The sequence below is a fragment of the Littorina saxatilis genome, linkage group LG5, assembly GCF_037325665.1.
Source record: "Littorina saxatilis isolate snail1 linkage group LG5, US_GU_Lsax_2.0, whole genome shotgun sequence".
Classification (NCBI taxonomy): Eukaryota; Metazoa; Mollusca; class Gastropoda; order Littorinimorpha; family Littorinidae; genus Littorina; species Littorina saxatilis.
Genome location: NC_090249.1, coordinates 44,914,382 through 44,929,237, shown reverse-complemented (window position 1 = coordinate 44,929,237; position 14,856 = coordinate 44,914,382). Strand labels below are relative to the sequence as shown.

General features: G+C 39.6%; 1 protein-coding gene and 1 long non-coding RNA gene across 2 annotated transcripts in view; both read left to right on the top strand.

Moving 5' to 3' along the window:
- The first annotated feature begins 523 nt into the window (after positions 1-523).
- The window catches only part of LOC138967246 (uncharacterized), a 38,608-nt gene continuing 24,275 nt past the window's right edge, over positions 524-14,856 (top strand). The window contains exon 1 of the mRNA XM_070339767.1: positions 524-1,205. The gene's annotated coding sequence lies outside the window, so the exon portion shown is untranslated. The remainder of the gene's footprint in view (positions 1,206-14,856) is intronic.
- On the top strand, positions 7,954-13,052 carry LOC138967245 (uncharacterized). Its single transcript, XR_011455884.1, has 2 exons — positions 7,954-8,393; positions 9,802-13,052. It is a non-coding gene; the product is annotated as an uncharacterized lncRNA (long non-coding RNA).

Below are 14,856 nucleotides of genomic sequence, written 5' to 3'. Positions count from 1 at the left end.
AAAATTTTGTGAGGGGTGTAAATCACTAAATGTGTGTCTGGTTGGAAGTGTACCGTCTTTGTACAATTTAGGTGATTCTCGGTAGAATAAATTTACATTTAAACATGCTTTGCATTTCAAAATTACAGTGCCGTTCAATGTTGAGAAAAGTGTGTTTTTCTTATGTGTGAAATAAGGCTGATTTCTTGTTTTTGTGTGTGTATGTGAGCATGTATTTAGTTCTTGTGGTGATTAATCTAACGACTTCTGCAATTTTGCACGTTGTCTTATGCTTTTTGGTGCAAACTTATGGTTTTGTTAGCAAAATCTTATGATCAGAGTCCACAAGAGCTTGACAGGTATGTATAGCGGGACATTTTGGTCCATTTTCTTCAGTAAGTGTTCTTGGTTCTTGGCATTTTAGTTCAGTTCAGAAAAAAAAAGAATGTGAGAGTGCATCCTCTTTCTTGCAATTAAGTCAGCAGTTCCAATTTCTTTGATTACATCTACGAGATTCGGTTTTGACAGTCAGTATTGTAGTGTGATCACAGACAATTACTCATCTCCTAAACCAGTAGATAAATAATCAAAAAACAAGAAAGGTAATTTGTTGGAACGTTTTTTATTGACAAAACAATACGTTACAATCACAAATATGTCGACCCAACGGTCTTTTAAGTGTTTAATTCAGTAGTTTAATATGTATTCTACTTTTTTTAAATTTCCTTTCATTTTGACAGTAAATCATCTTTTTGCTAGATAACAGAGACAAAGAAAGATTCTCCATGAAAAATAGGAGAATGATTTCAGAAATTATGTCAAAGTATCATTTAATGCATGGAGTGCCATAAAAAGAAAAGTTGGAAAGCCTTGCAAACACAAACATAGTCGCAAATTTGGAGTCAAACTATCTGGTATTCATTTCGTTGTCTACATAGTCAAAGGGAGAGAATTGTTATTGCTTCCCTTGGGTGTATTTTTGTTTTCTGATACGTTATTTTGGTTGAGATTTGGCATTTAGTTCTCTATTCACTCTTGATTGTTCGTAGCAGGTTTATGAATATAACTAAAAGCTACACATGTTTGTTTAATTCAGAAAAAATGCTGCAAGTTGTCAATTAAGCTTGACGAACGTTTACGAAAATTACAAGAGGAGCTACCTTTTCAGTTGACCGGGAAGAGCATGAATCTGGTGCTGGATATAATTATTATATTGTAACCAAAAGGTACGCATTTGTCATAATACCTGTGCAGAATATTGCTTTAATCTTTCATGAAGCTTCAATAAGAAAAATATTGGTATGTTTTATTGGATTGAGCCTGATGTTGCGAGATTTAGATGCGAATGCAGTCAGTTTTGAAAGTTCATATGGCGCCGCCATTCAAATGTATGACAGGAAACGTTCCATAAGATCGTGGTGAAAGTTATGTCATTTTCTTCATTGCTTTGGAATCATTTCTGGCCTCATTATATATTCATTAACTTCAAATCGTCATAACTTTCGCTTAAAACCACTTTGAAAGATAATTCAAGTTTCAAAATTTAGATCTAAATACGCTGCTCATGTTCGTCTGTTGTCGCCCGAAAGTGGGTAATCTTATCTTGCTTTTGATTGGCTGATGTTTGATAGGGTATGAAGCGACACTTTGCAAAATAGTCAATCAGAGCGCAACTTAGCCTATATGGTACATTTGCAGGTTGAATCTAAATGAGTAAAATAATAGGGTAAAGGTATCTAATTCCGACCGATTTTTGGAGTACCTAAATCCGACACAGACGTGGCAAACAAAATAGGCTATGGCCGAGAGCATACACTGATAATTGTCCAGAAATTTGTTTTCATCTGAAGAATCCATTTTCGAGCGCTAAAAATCAAAAACAAACAATCAACATGTGAGGCGTGAGGCGTGATGTCCTACCAAGAAAAGACATGATATATACGTGACACGTGAGGCGTGAGGCTGATGATAATTAGTTTTAACGTCCTCTTAGAACCAATTGGCCTATCTTGGGACAGGTAGAGTTGATATGCTTTATGGGGGGACAGGACACACCACTGGACAGACATGCAAACAGAGAACACATATGATCGTGTTATAGATCTGGAAGTCTGTTGTTGCAGGGGTGAAGCGTGATACTGATAGTCTATGGCCTCACGTGATAGAAAAATGAACCAACATTATTTTTGTCGTGACGCGCCATATACGACTTCATGCTTCACGCCTCACGTATCACGCGTGAAGAGGAAAGTGGGAAGGTTAAATTTTTCCAAGACGTGACATATGAGGATGGAGATTTTAATTATTGAGCTGGTTAGAGCTAGGCAACTACTTTGGGATCCTAGGCATCCTGATTATAAGATAAGGATCAACGAAACCAGGCGTGGGAAGATCTACATGAATATGTCATTCCGTTTGTCAAATAATTATTTGGATACTTTTTCATGTTTTTTTTCACCAGTTTTAGCTAAATAATCATTATTTAGAAGCTCATGTGCTAAATAAGTAATTGTTTATAAACAATGTAAAACAATTCTAAATAATTTTTTGTTTACGTAAACCATTCATTATTTACCTAAACAATTCATGGTTTACGTAAATAATTCATTGTTTACGTAAATAATGATTTATTTACGTAAACAATATATTATTTAGACTTATATTACATTGTTTATAAAGAATCAGCAATGTTGCTAAATAAATCATTATTTACGTAAACAAGGAATTATTTACGTAAACAATGAATTGTTTAGGGAAAGCAGTTTTCATTATTTAGGGGAATCAAGAATTGACTTCTAAGCTTCATTTTTTTTCTTTGTGTATATATATACTATAATTCAATACAAGGTATCTCCAAACATTATTTATCAGAAAATGTTCGTAAATTTGTTTATTTTACAAGCTGAAATTGCCGTACGAAAAGAACTGAATGCGAAAACAAACAAAAGGTCAAGGTCATAACCGGGAGTGTTTAGTGTTTGCATTCTCTCCCTTGAAGTTGTTGAAAAAAAGTTTTCCGTCCTAAGTTTTCTGTTCTGTCTCAACAAAAACTTTCTGTTTCCATTTCTCTTACTGCATGATTACACTTTTTTTTTTAATCTGTAGGTTACACAACACAACACAACTTGTTATGAGCTCTGACGCGATGACGTCACACAGTCGTGTGCAGAGCTGTCCGGCCTTGACTCTGGCATTCCGGCGGAACTCGCAAGAAGGCAACACGCGAAATCTGCACTCTGAATCTTCCGCATTTATCGACATGGTCTCTAGTTGTAGTGTTAAACATTGCCATAACAGACAAGATAGAGATAGGGACAGAAGATTCTTTTCTGTTCCATTTGTTGTCAACGGAAAGGGCAAAGAGACAAGGGATTTGACTGCACGACGCGGGCGAGAATGGTTGGCACAGCTTCAGCTGAAGAATTTCAACTTTGAATCAACAGCTAGGAGATACGTGTGCTCTGATCATTTTGTCAATGGTAAGTACTCATGCTTTTGTTCACCTGCCTTGGTTAGTCTGTGTTTTATGCAAGCTGTGTTGTGATGGTAGTGTGCGGACAGTCGGTCAGTCCTGCACCGAGTGCAGTCTATGACTGAGTGAGTCAGTCTTACACTTACTCTCAGTATACTATAACAACTTATCATGGTTGCCCAAAACCATGACTTGTGAGAATGCCATAGGTGTGAAATACTTGGATTTGATAATCAGAATTTATTTGAACACTAAATGGTCATTGTTGATACAACTTTATAGTTCAGTTTTAAAGGGTAGATCTGTGTCTAGATTTACTCATTCATTTTGTTTGGGTGACTTATTTTTAAAATATCTCCCAATCCATAATTTACAATACATTTGCCTTTGATTTTTTCTGCAGGGCAACCATCTGTGGGAAGTAAACACCTACTTTGAAACTTGGGTATGGTGCAGGGACACAGCCTGACAGCCAACAAGGACAGTACCAGAGACTCGAGGAGAGGAAGAAGCTTGTGGGGAGTGAGTCAACTCCTTCTCACCCTAATTTAGCAGAGGATGCTGTTGATGGCGACGGTGAAGGTACTTCGGATACAGCAGAACTGGCTGCTCCTCTTCCCGAGAGAGGTGACTGTGGCGGTACTTACTGCCAGACTGAAACCTATGACAATTTTGCCTGGATTTGTAAAGATGAAGAAAAGCAGCAACGGGATGAACTAAACCGGCTGGTGCTAGAAACTCGGGAACTTAAAGACGAACTTGCCAAGAAAAACAAGTCGCGTAAAGCGAAAATACAACATTTAGTCAAGTAGCTGTCGAACTCACAGAATGAAACTGAACGCAATGCCATTTTTCAGCAAGACCGTATACTCGTAGCATCGTCAGTCCACTGCTCATGGCAAAGGCAGTGAAATTGACAAGAAGAGCGGGGTAGTAGTTGCGCTAAGAAGGATAGCACGCGTTTCTGTACCTCTCTTTGTTTTAACTTTGTGAGCGTGTTTTTAATCCAAACATATCATATCTATATGTTTTTGGAATCAGGAACCGACAAGAAATAAGATGAAAGTGTTTTTAAATTGATTTCGACAATTTAATTTTGATAATAATTTTTATATATTTAATTTTCAGAGCTTGTTTTTAATCCGAATATAATATATTTATATGTTTTGGGAATCAGCAAATGATGGAGAATAAGATAAACGTAAATTTGGATCGTTTTATAAATTTTTATTTTTTTTTACAATTTTCAGATTTTTAATGACCAAAGTCATTAATTAATTTTTAAGCCACCAGGCTGAAATGCAATACCGAAGTCCGGGCTTCATCGAAGACTACTTGATCAAAATTTCAACCAATTTGGTTGAAAAATGAGAGCGTGACAGTGCCGCCTCAACTTTCACGAAAAGCCGGATATGACGTCATCAAAGACATTTATCAAAAAAATGAAAAAAACGTTCGGGGATATCATACCCAGGAACTCTCATGTCAAATTTCATAAAGATCGGTCCAGTAGTTTGGTCTGAATCGCTCTACACGCACGCACTCACGCACGCACGCACACACATACACCACGACCCTCGTTTCGATTCCCCCTCGATGTTAAAATATTTAGTCAAAACTTGACTAAATATAATGACACTTGATTCTTTGAGGGACAATGACGATACTGTACGATATTTTACTGGGATTTCTAATTTCTTCACACTTGTTACATTATTTGATTTTCTTGCATGGCATTTGCCAACACACTCGCGCAGAGCACTGACACAGTTCCAAGCTCTCATTCATGCATATATACGCCTTAACACACCTCTGCAACACCTGGCATACATCTTTTCTGTGTCAAGAACAACTGCAAGCAAAGTTTTTCACGAGACTGTGCATATCATGTACCACAGACTGCAGCCACTTGTTTTCTGGACAGACAGGCGAAGTATAAAGACAAGTCTACCGCCACAGTTCCTTCCCTATCCATGGAACAGAGTAGTCATCTTGAACACACACGGCCAGTACCGTGTAACTGGCCTTGGCACGGAACGATCCAAGGGGGGCAATCTCAGTCATCTCAAAGAGGGAAATCCAAACGCAATCCGCTTTGTTCGATTTTATGGGCTTTGACGATAGAGAATAATAAGAAAAGCAAAAGCTGGAGTCCAGTCTGGACGAAACTGCTATCAAGAACGCAGAATTAATTTTTTCTGAGTTTTTTTTTAGCCGTAAGCGCCATGTTTATCGGAGCAGGAAACTCTTCCATAGTGAGGCCCCTTTGTTGGTTTCACTGCGGCCGCATTGTGAACAGCAGTTAAACATGGCGCTTACGGCTAAAAAAAAACTCAGAAGAAATTAATTCTGCGTTCTTGATAGCAGTTTTGTCCAGACTGGACTCCAGCTTTTGCTTTTCTTATTTTTCTCTATCGTCCAAGCCCGTAAAATCGAACAAAGCGGATTGCGTTTGGATTTCCCTCTTTGAGATGACTGAGATTGCCCCCCTTGGATCGTTCCGTGCCAAGGTCAGTTGCACAGTACATGTACTGGCCGTGTGTGTTCAAGATGCAGAGTAGTGTCCATTATTGAAATATATTCATTGAGAGACCCTCCAGTGTTGATGCTAGTGCACTCACCTGGTCAAACTACAAGCACAACAATACAATTAAATACCTAATATCAATTACACCTCAAGGCCATATTTCTTTTATTTCTAAAGGGTGGGGTGGGCTTTCAAGTGACAAGCACATCACTGCAAATAGTGGGTATCTAGACAATATTGTACAAAATGATGTGATTTTGGCCGACAGGGGATTTGACATTAATGAACTAGTGGCTATGAGAGGTGCACAAGTGAAAATCCCTGCTTTTACAAGAGGGAAGAGTCAGCTTACAGCTTATGAGATAGTCAACACGCAAACTAGCTAATCTGAGAATTTATGTTGAGCGAGTTATCTGTATTCTTTGTGGAAAGTACAAAATTCTGAACTCTGATATTCTGACTGATCTTTTGTTTGCAAGGGAAGAGGAAGAAGTGGTAACACTGGACAAAATAGTCACTGTATCATCTGGGCTTGTCAATGTTTGCACTGGTATCATGTGATTCTTGCTGTGACGCTGCATAAACACAGCTGAACTGAAGGCATTGTTTAGACTAGAGAATATGTTAATTAAACTGTGGTGTATTGTATCTGATTCAGGTGTCTCACATGAGCAGTAGCAACAGTTTTTCTGTTATGTTTTCACTGGATGGAATCTTGAATTTGAATATACATGTGTATATGATCTGACCTGCTGCTATTTCCTTCCAATTCAAGAGCAGATTTCACTCTTTCTATCACACACACACACGCACACACACTCACACACACCACTTTAACATACACTTTGAAATCATTTTGCATAAATGTGACATGTATTGACACAACTGACAAAGGTTGAATTATGCTGATTAACCTCAAAATAGCTCTACACAGGAAACAAGATAAGGAGCATTGAAAACTTATATGGCCTACACTTGAAATGCGAGCACACATTTAAACTACCAATAACATGCAACTGCAAGCAACACTGAACATACCACTACCAGTATTGCAGGTATGAAGCCAAAGTGAAGAGAACACTTTCACTAAATGTTCAAAATTGAAATAACATACTGTGGGTATGTGAGTCATTAACTTTTCATTATGATCAATAGACCTGTGTGCTTTTTTGCAGAAATAAGTGTGTTCAATTTTGTTGTCATCAAAAAAGAACTGGTTGATAATAGAAACTAACTTTCAGTTCCACTGCCAATTTAAACACTGTATTACTTGACTGTACTGATGCAGAACTGCTGGACCACACACTCTTATTTGTTCCCTAAATCAAGCAGCCAATCCGTGTCACTGGAAACATTGAACAAGGAGAATGAACAATATACCTGGCTGAATAAGTTGACAATCAAACTGCTCATGATTCTTTGTTATTCACAGCAGTGGATGTAAAACAATCACAAAATAAGATCCTGTATGCATCATAATTTATACTTGTAGCACTTGATTTTGTATTGTGGTCGGTGATCCTAAACAAAATGTATGTCTACATCTGTGCATGATTTTACTTTAAGAATAAAATGAAACAAGAATGGAACAATTAATGACTTCTCTGTGAGTGTGAACTGTGATTTAAAACATTACATGCTCTCTTTTCTCTCCCTCTCTTCTTCTTCTTCTTCTGCGTTCGATGTATTCTCTCCCTCTCTACAACTTTACTACTACTAGGTAGCGGCAGTAACGCTAGTCCCATGCGGGAAAGCGAGATCTGTGCTGAAAATAACACGTTTTCAATTTCCGACAGCTTTCAATATATGGCATATTATTGAAAATGGAAACTACAGAAATGAAGTTGGATTCTTTGTCTTTTACCCCATGCCATTTGTTTGCAAAATGTGCTTGGATTGAATGCGTGTGCGTGAATCACAAATACTCTCTCCGGATTTTCGGACAGCCGTGACGCGACCGCCATTACTACTTGCTCTTCAACTTTTTGTGGTGTTTCCCTTTCGGCGTTGTATTTTCTAAAAATAGTTTCATTCAACGATCGGAAACCAGTGTCGACTGCTAAAGAAAGAGTCCCTTTTCTTTCTAGGGGGGGTATTTTTTAGATTAAATCGATGGTGGATTTTAGACATGGACAATAAAAAATTGCCCAACTTTAACCTTTCGTAACTTAAAAACAACTCAAACGATCGTAGTCGTAAAAGATGCGCTAGAAAGTCCGATTTCTTGTGAATCCTCCAAATATGGAAGTTTCCGTTTAAGATTCATGCGCGCGAAGCGCGAGCCAATCAAAACCGAGGACCTGCAAAACCGGTAAAATCCGTTGCGTTGATCGCGAGTCATGGCGGAGTATTCAAGCGAAGCGATGGTGACGCACGCTTCGAGACAATTTGTGGAAGAAATCAAACCCATCCTTGGTAAGTGTTGATGTTTTTCTGTTCATTTAGTGTTTAGAAGTTGATCTGTCGAACCATTCTGCTGAATTTAGCGTTTTGAGTGCGTAGTTTTCATTTTGATGATAGTAGTTTGTGCTGGGTCATTTTGTATTGGGTGTTGAAATGGGGGTACTCGATAAACGACCTAAGTTATTTTTTGCCTTTCGCCGTACATGTGATATATTTGTTTCAAACTAATCTTGAATTATTACTCCGATGGTTTTTGTTTCTCAGTTGTTGTTTTCTTGAGGATTAAATTAGGATTAAAAGGAATAATTGTTCCTTTGCTAAAACCGGAAGTGCAAGACTAGGCCTAGCAACGAGTAGCGTAGCTTACATGCACTGACCCTAGCGCATCTCCATTCCTTCTTCCTTTTCCCCCCAGTTAATCAGAGTTTATGGTCCATCAAACTTGTGTGATTACTAATTTGTTTCTCATGACAAGCAAGGTGATATAATAAATTAGAAACGAGTTAAAAAATAACCAAATACATGACAGAAAAACAAAGCAAACTTTTGTTTTGGGACAAAAGTAAAACTGAAAGTAAACAGGCCTTCATGGTGGCTTCCAGTAAGTTCGTCACACGGTAGATTCGTCACCGGTCCCGGTAACTTCGCCACAGTAGTCCGAGCGCGGCTCTCTCTCTCTCTCTCTCTCTCTCTCTCTCTCTCTCTCTCTCTCTCTCTCTCTCTCACCTCCTTCCACCCCTCCCTCTCCTCACATTGAGTTTCTCTGCCTCCTTGACAGTGAGGTTGAAGTCATAGGACTCCCTCTCTCTCTCTCTTGGTCGCGCGTGTGTGGGTGTTAGTCAGTGTGTGGGTGTGTGTGCGATGGTGTGTGTGAGTGTTTGTGCGTTTGTACGTGCGTGTGTGTGCGTGCGTGTCATGGATATGGGTGTATGTACGTCCGTCCGTCTCTCTCTCTCTCTCTCTCTCTCTCTCTCTCTCTCTCTCTCTCTCTCGCTCCCTCTCTCAGACTACATGCTTTTGAGAACTGCTCAATGAGTAGATCTCGGGTTGAGAACTGCTCAATGAGTAGATCTCGGGTTTTAAAATAACAACGCTCGGACTGTGTCGTCTGAAAACTGCTCAGTTGAGAACTGCACAATGAGTAGATCTCGGGTTTTAAAATAACAACTCTCTCTCTCTTTCTCTCTCTCTCTCTCTCTTTCTCTCTCTCTAAAAAATGTCAGTGAATCTTGAATCTCTCCCACAAATCAAACATCTGAAAGCATAAGCTCTAAGCTTAACACCCGCCCACCCCTGCCAGTAATTTCGTCACGGGTGACGAATCTACCGCGTGACGAACTTACTGGTAGCCTTCATGGTTTCAGTACAAAAATATTATGAACATAGTATTACATTTTTGTTTTGTTTGTGCGTGTTACAGATGATGCTCACTTCCAGCAAATGAAGTCTGCTTTCACACTCACAGCAACTGGAAGAGGTCGACCACCCAAACTTCAGCTGGTACCACTGACCAACAAGCTATTGTTGCAGCTGGATCTGCTTCGGTTGGAAACAGGGAGGGATTGGAGTGACCTGGTTTAATTTCTCCTCAAAGTGTTTGAGTGAACTTGCTGCAAGGACTTGAAATCAAGGCAGAAATTGAGGGAACAGTGAAAGAAGCAACAAAGCTGGGGAATAAGACTGGATTAGAACTAGAAGCATTTTTGGATATCGACGCAGGGCGTTGCATCATGGGCCGGAATGTTGGGGTTCATTTGCTGAAACATAGGATCACAAGAAACCACCTGCTCAATCCGGACCTTCTGGAAGACCTTGACCGTCCATCAGAACTTGTGAATGGCATGGTGCTCGATCTGATATCGTTCCACAAAAAGGAGAACCTATCGCTGACTTCTGCCAGATTCCTGCATCGGTTGTTTTTGGACACAACATTGTGCTTGCACCATTTTCTTCTTCTGGCAGAACATTCACAGTCGAATCTCCAGCAAACCTGCCTGCCATGTACACCTGTTTCAAGCAGTACTTGACTGACAACTTTGTTTGACTGACTTTGAAGAAGGGGTATATATGCATTTGACTGTCACTTCTCATCCGACTGTGCACTTTGCAAGAATTTAGTTTTCCCCAGAGAACTGTGAACAATGTTAGTAAATTTATCCCACATACGTGAGAGAGATAACCGTGAGATAAAAATCGTTCAAATCACACGTGTGTATATCATGTAAATGAGGTCAACCGGAAGGTCAAGCTATGTAAATTAGTAGTACATGGGATAAACCGGAAGGTCAAGCTAATCCTATCGAGGAAGGATATGCTTTGCTGTTGTTGTTCCTTTTGGTTTCTTTTATCCTGTGGCCACTGCTTTTCTTTTTATCTGGTATATTTTGAAGTGATGGGTTTGATTTCTTCCACAAATTGTCTCGAAGCGTGCGTCACCATTGCTTCGCTCGAATACTCCGCCATGACTCGCGATCAACGCAACGGATTTTACCGGTTTTGCAGGTACTCGGTTTTGATTGTTCGAATATTAAACTTAACAGTGTTGACAAAGGCGAACTACTTTGTCCTAGTTTGAGAGTGTGTGTCATGGCGGAGGAATGAATGTCAAATTGAGTAAAGTGGTTTGAAGTTCTAAAGCGGTTGATCCAAAGGCAATATCGCTGTCGGTGACTTTTAGTTAGATCTGGCACAGAAGTATATAATGTAGGATAAACAGAATACTACATGGCTTGCTGTGTCGTACCAGATTTACACTCGTTGCTTTTTCAAATAGTAAACAGCTCGCTTTCGCAGTTCACTATTTAAACAAGAAGGGCAAAGCCCATACGACTCACATCCTTGACCTTTACATGACCTTGACCTTCAGGGTCAAGGTCAAATAACTAAACCTAGCAATGACATCATACACTAAGAACTGCTTTACACATTTTTCCTACCAAAATACATGTGACCTTGACCCAAGGTCAAGGTCATCTAAGGTCATGCAACACAAAGCTGTTAATTCAAGACATAGGAAGTACAATGGTGCTTATTGGCTCTTTCTACCATGAGATATGGTCACTTTTAGTGGTTCACTACCTTATTTTGGTCACATTTCATAAGGGTCAAAGTGACCTTGATCATATGCGACCAAATGTGTCTCATGATGAAAGCATAACATGTGCCCCACATAATTTTTAAGTTTGAAACAGTTATCTTCCATAGTTCAGGGTCAAGGTCACTTCAAAATATGTATACAATCCAACTTTAAAGGACCCTTGCGACCTTGACCTTGAAGCAAGGTCAACCAAACTGGTGTCCAAAGATAGGGCTTACTTTGCCCTGTATAGCATACATAGCTAAGGTTGCCATTCTCGATAACTTCAGAAGAAAATGTGAAAAATGGCCGTTTTTAAGACAACAATTACGGCCCCTGTGACCTTGAACTTGAAGTGAGGTCAAGTTGCCGCACATGTTTTTTGAGATCTTGTAACCATACACCATCAGGCCACATCAGGTGTTGATAGACTTAATAGTGTCCAAGAAATATCCAACGTTAAAGTTTTCCGGGCGGACGCCGGGACGGACGGACGGACGACTCGGGTGAGTACATAGACTCACTTTTGCTTCGCATGTGAGTCAAAAAACAACTCGTGTAAATCTGGTACGACACAGCAAGCCATGTAGTATTCTCTAGATCTTACTTCAATCAATCAATCAATATGAGGCTTATATCGCGCATATTCCGTGGGTACAGTTCTAAGCGCAGGGATTTATATATATATTTTTTTAATTTAAAAAAAAAAAAATTTATGCAATTTATATCGCGCACATATTCAAGGCGCAGGGATAACAGTGACATTTTTATCTAAGCCTATACAATTTTGCCAGGAAAGACCCTTTTGTCAATCGTGGGATCTTTAACGTGCACACCCCAATGTAGTGTACTTGATTGAACACATATTTGTGAAGATAACATTGTAATCAATCTACACACCAAAAATCATGGCTGTATTTTCAGTAGTTTCTGAAATATTTCAATCTGAAATGTGCTACCCCCCTCTGGGGGGGGGGGGGGGGGGGGGTTGTCCACTCTTGGGGGATTATTTTCAACATTACACTGAATTTTACTGATGTCTGTAAAGATTACACTGTAATCTATCTACACACCAAAATTTTTCGTTGTATCTTAAATAGTTTCTTAATTATTGGCCTTGAAGTGCGAAAAACTGTAATTTTCCTGTTTTTCCGCTTGACAAATTGAGGTTTTTGACATTTTTGAGGCTCTTATACTCCAAAAGCATTGAACTAAGCTGTCTGAAAAAAAATAGCCATGTTCTACACACATTTGTTTGGAATATGTGAAAGTTTCAGACAGCTGCTATACATATTGTGTGAATTGTGATGACCCAAAGTTGCCCTCCCGTGCAATTTTGCGATGGGTTTAATTGTGTTTTTCGTGAAGTTTGCATGCTTGCTGACAGAAGCCATATGAGATTAGAGGGCTAGAACTATGTGTTTTTTCTATTCTTGGTTGCTGATAACAGATCCTGAAAAGTTGAAAGGGCTGAGGATAACTATGTGGTACCCACATGCTGCTGAAGTTGCCCTATTTTACAGTTTTAAGCAGAGTCGCGACAGCGTATGTACTAAAATATCAAAATCTCAGGAACTAATAAAGGTATCCACTTACTTTTTTTTGTGTTTTGCTTGTACTTTATTTTTCTTTCAAGACATCACAAAACATTCACTCTCACTTCAAAACCAAGTTTTGACTGCCGCTACCTACTACTACCACTTTCTGTGTGTACAGTCATACATGATGTTTGTTTTCCCACACACATGAGCAAGTGAGTCTGGCATTGTCACTGTTTCTTGCTGCGTTTCACGGCTGGTGTTTGCAGCTGCTCCTGGTTCACATCCACTGCTTGTAGAGGCTCAGCTTCTCTGTCCAGCCAGTTTCCAACTAGCTCTGGAAGAACTGCGAGTCTGAACACTTTGAAAGCTTTCTCCACACACATTGCCCAAAAATCACAGTCAGGCAATACTCGGACAATAACTTTATCCACAGTAGTCCACACCATGAAATCGCAGTAGGAGGAACTGGTCATAACAATCTGGCACTGTACTTTATGACTAAAGTATGGGTGGTCTTTGCGCAGACAAAGCATCCCCTCACTGTTAGATTCCAAACAGAAATGGCGGTCTGCCACAGCACACTCAACAGCTGACTCCTTGAAGGTGAAGGGACGTGTGTGCAGGTTTCTCCAACTCCGGCCATGCAGGTACAGTGTGCTGCCAGTATGTTGCCATCAGAAGTGGCGATGATCCAAGGAGAAAGTGCTGGTTCATTAAGGCGTTGTGAATGAAGAATCTGAAACATAAATTGAAGGTCGCACAAATCAGCATTCAGCTAGGTCAATCGAATGAATATAACTCTTAAGACGCACATAATGTGCTTTACAATAACCTTAACATTGAAAAGTAAACAACAGATTTTTAACTGAATATGAACATGAAGCTCATTATAAATATAATATTTTGCAAGCTATTTCAAAATATAAATATATTCAAGACTATCTACAGCTTTTGTCGAAGTCCAGAATACAAACTGAAGCGAAGAATATATCAAAGACAAAGCCTCAACACAATATCCTGAACTGCAACTTGTGATATCTGCAACACAAGACAGAGAACACTCACGTTCATTCATTATAAACTGAAAGCACATTCTTACCTTTGCAGAAATGACAGAGTTCTGACAGCCATCAGGGCTGTAGCACTTGACATCCCTCACCCAGCCAGAGACAAAAAGTCGGTAGGAATCCAAACTGTTGTAAGCTTTTCAGCTGCTCACATGTGTATCTGTATGCACTCTTGCCAAGCACAAAATAATTTACGATGTTGATGTAACTCAGCTCTGGCAGATCGTCCGGATTTGCTGACCAGCACCTGGTTGAGAATGTCATACGGATCATTCCCGTCAATCTCCAAAATCTTCTGGTGGTATCGCCGCCTCTCCTCTGGTAACAATCGCTCAGAATATTTTCGCTTCTCGCCCGATCGCAATGTTTTGCATGAGGCAAGGGAAGTCACTCCAGATTCTTCTCGGAACGCGTCGGAGGCATTGTTTCCCGTTTTTCAACGGTTCACAGCTGTTTTTATATTTAGTCAAGTTTTGACTAAATATTTTAACATCGAGGGGGAATCGAAACGAGGGTCGTGGTGTATGTGCGTGTGTGTGTGCGTGTGTGTGTCTGTGTATGTGTGTAGAGCGATTCAGACTAAACTACTGGACCGATCTTTATGAAATTTGACATGAGAGTTCCTGGGTATGAAATCCCCGAACGTTGTTTTCATTTTTTTGATAAATGTCTTTGATGACGTCATATCCGGCTTTTCGTGAAAGTTGAGGCGGTACTGTCACGCCCTCATTTCTCAACCAAATTGGTTGAAATTTTGGTCAAGTAATCTTCGACGAAGCTCGGACTTCGGT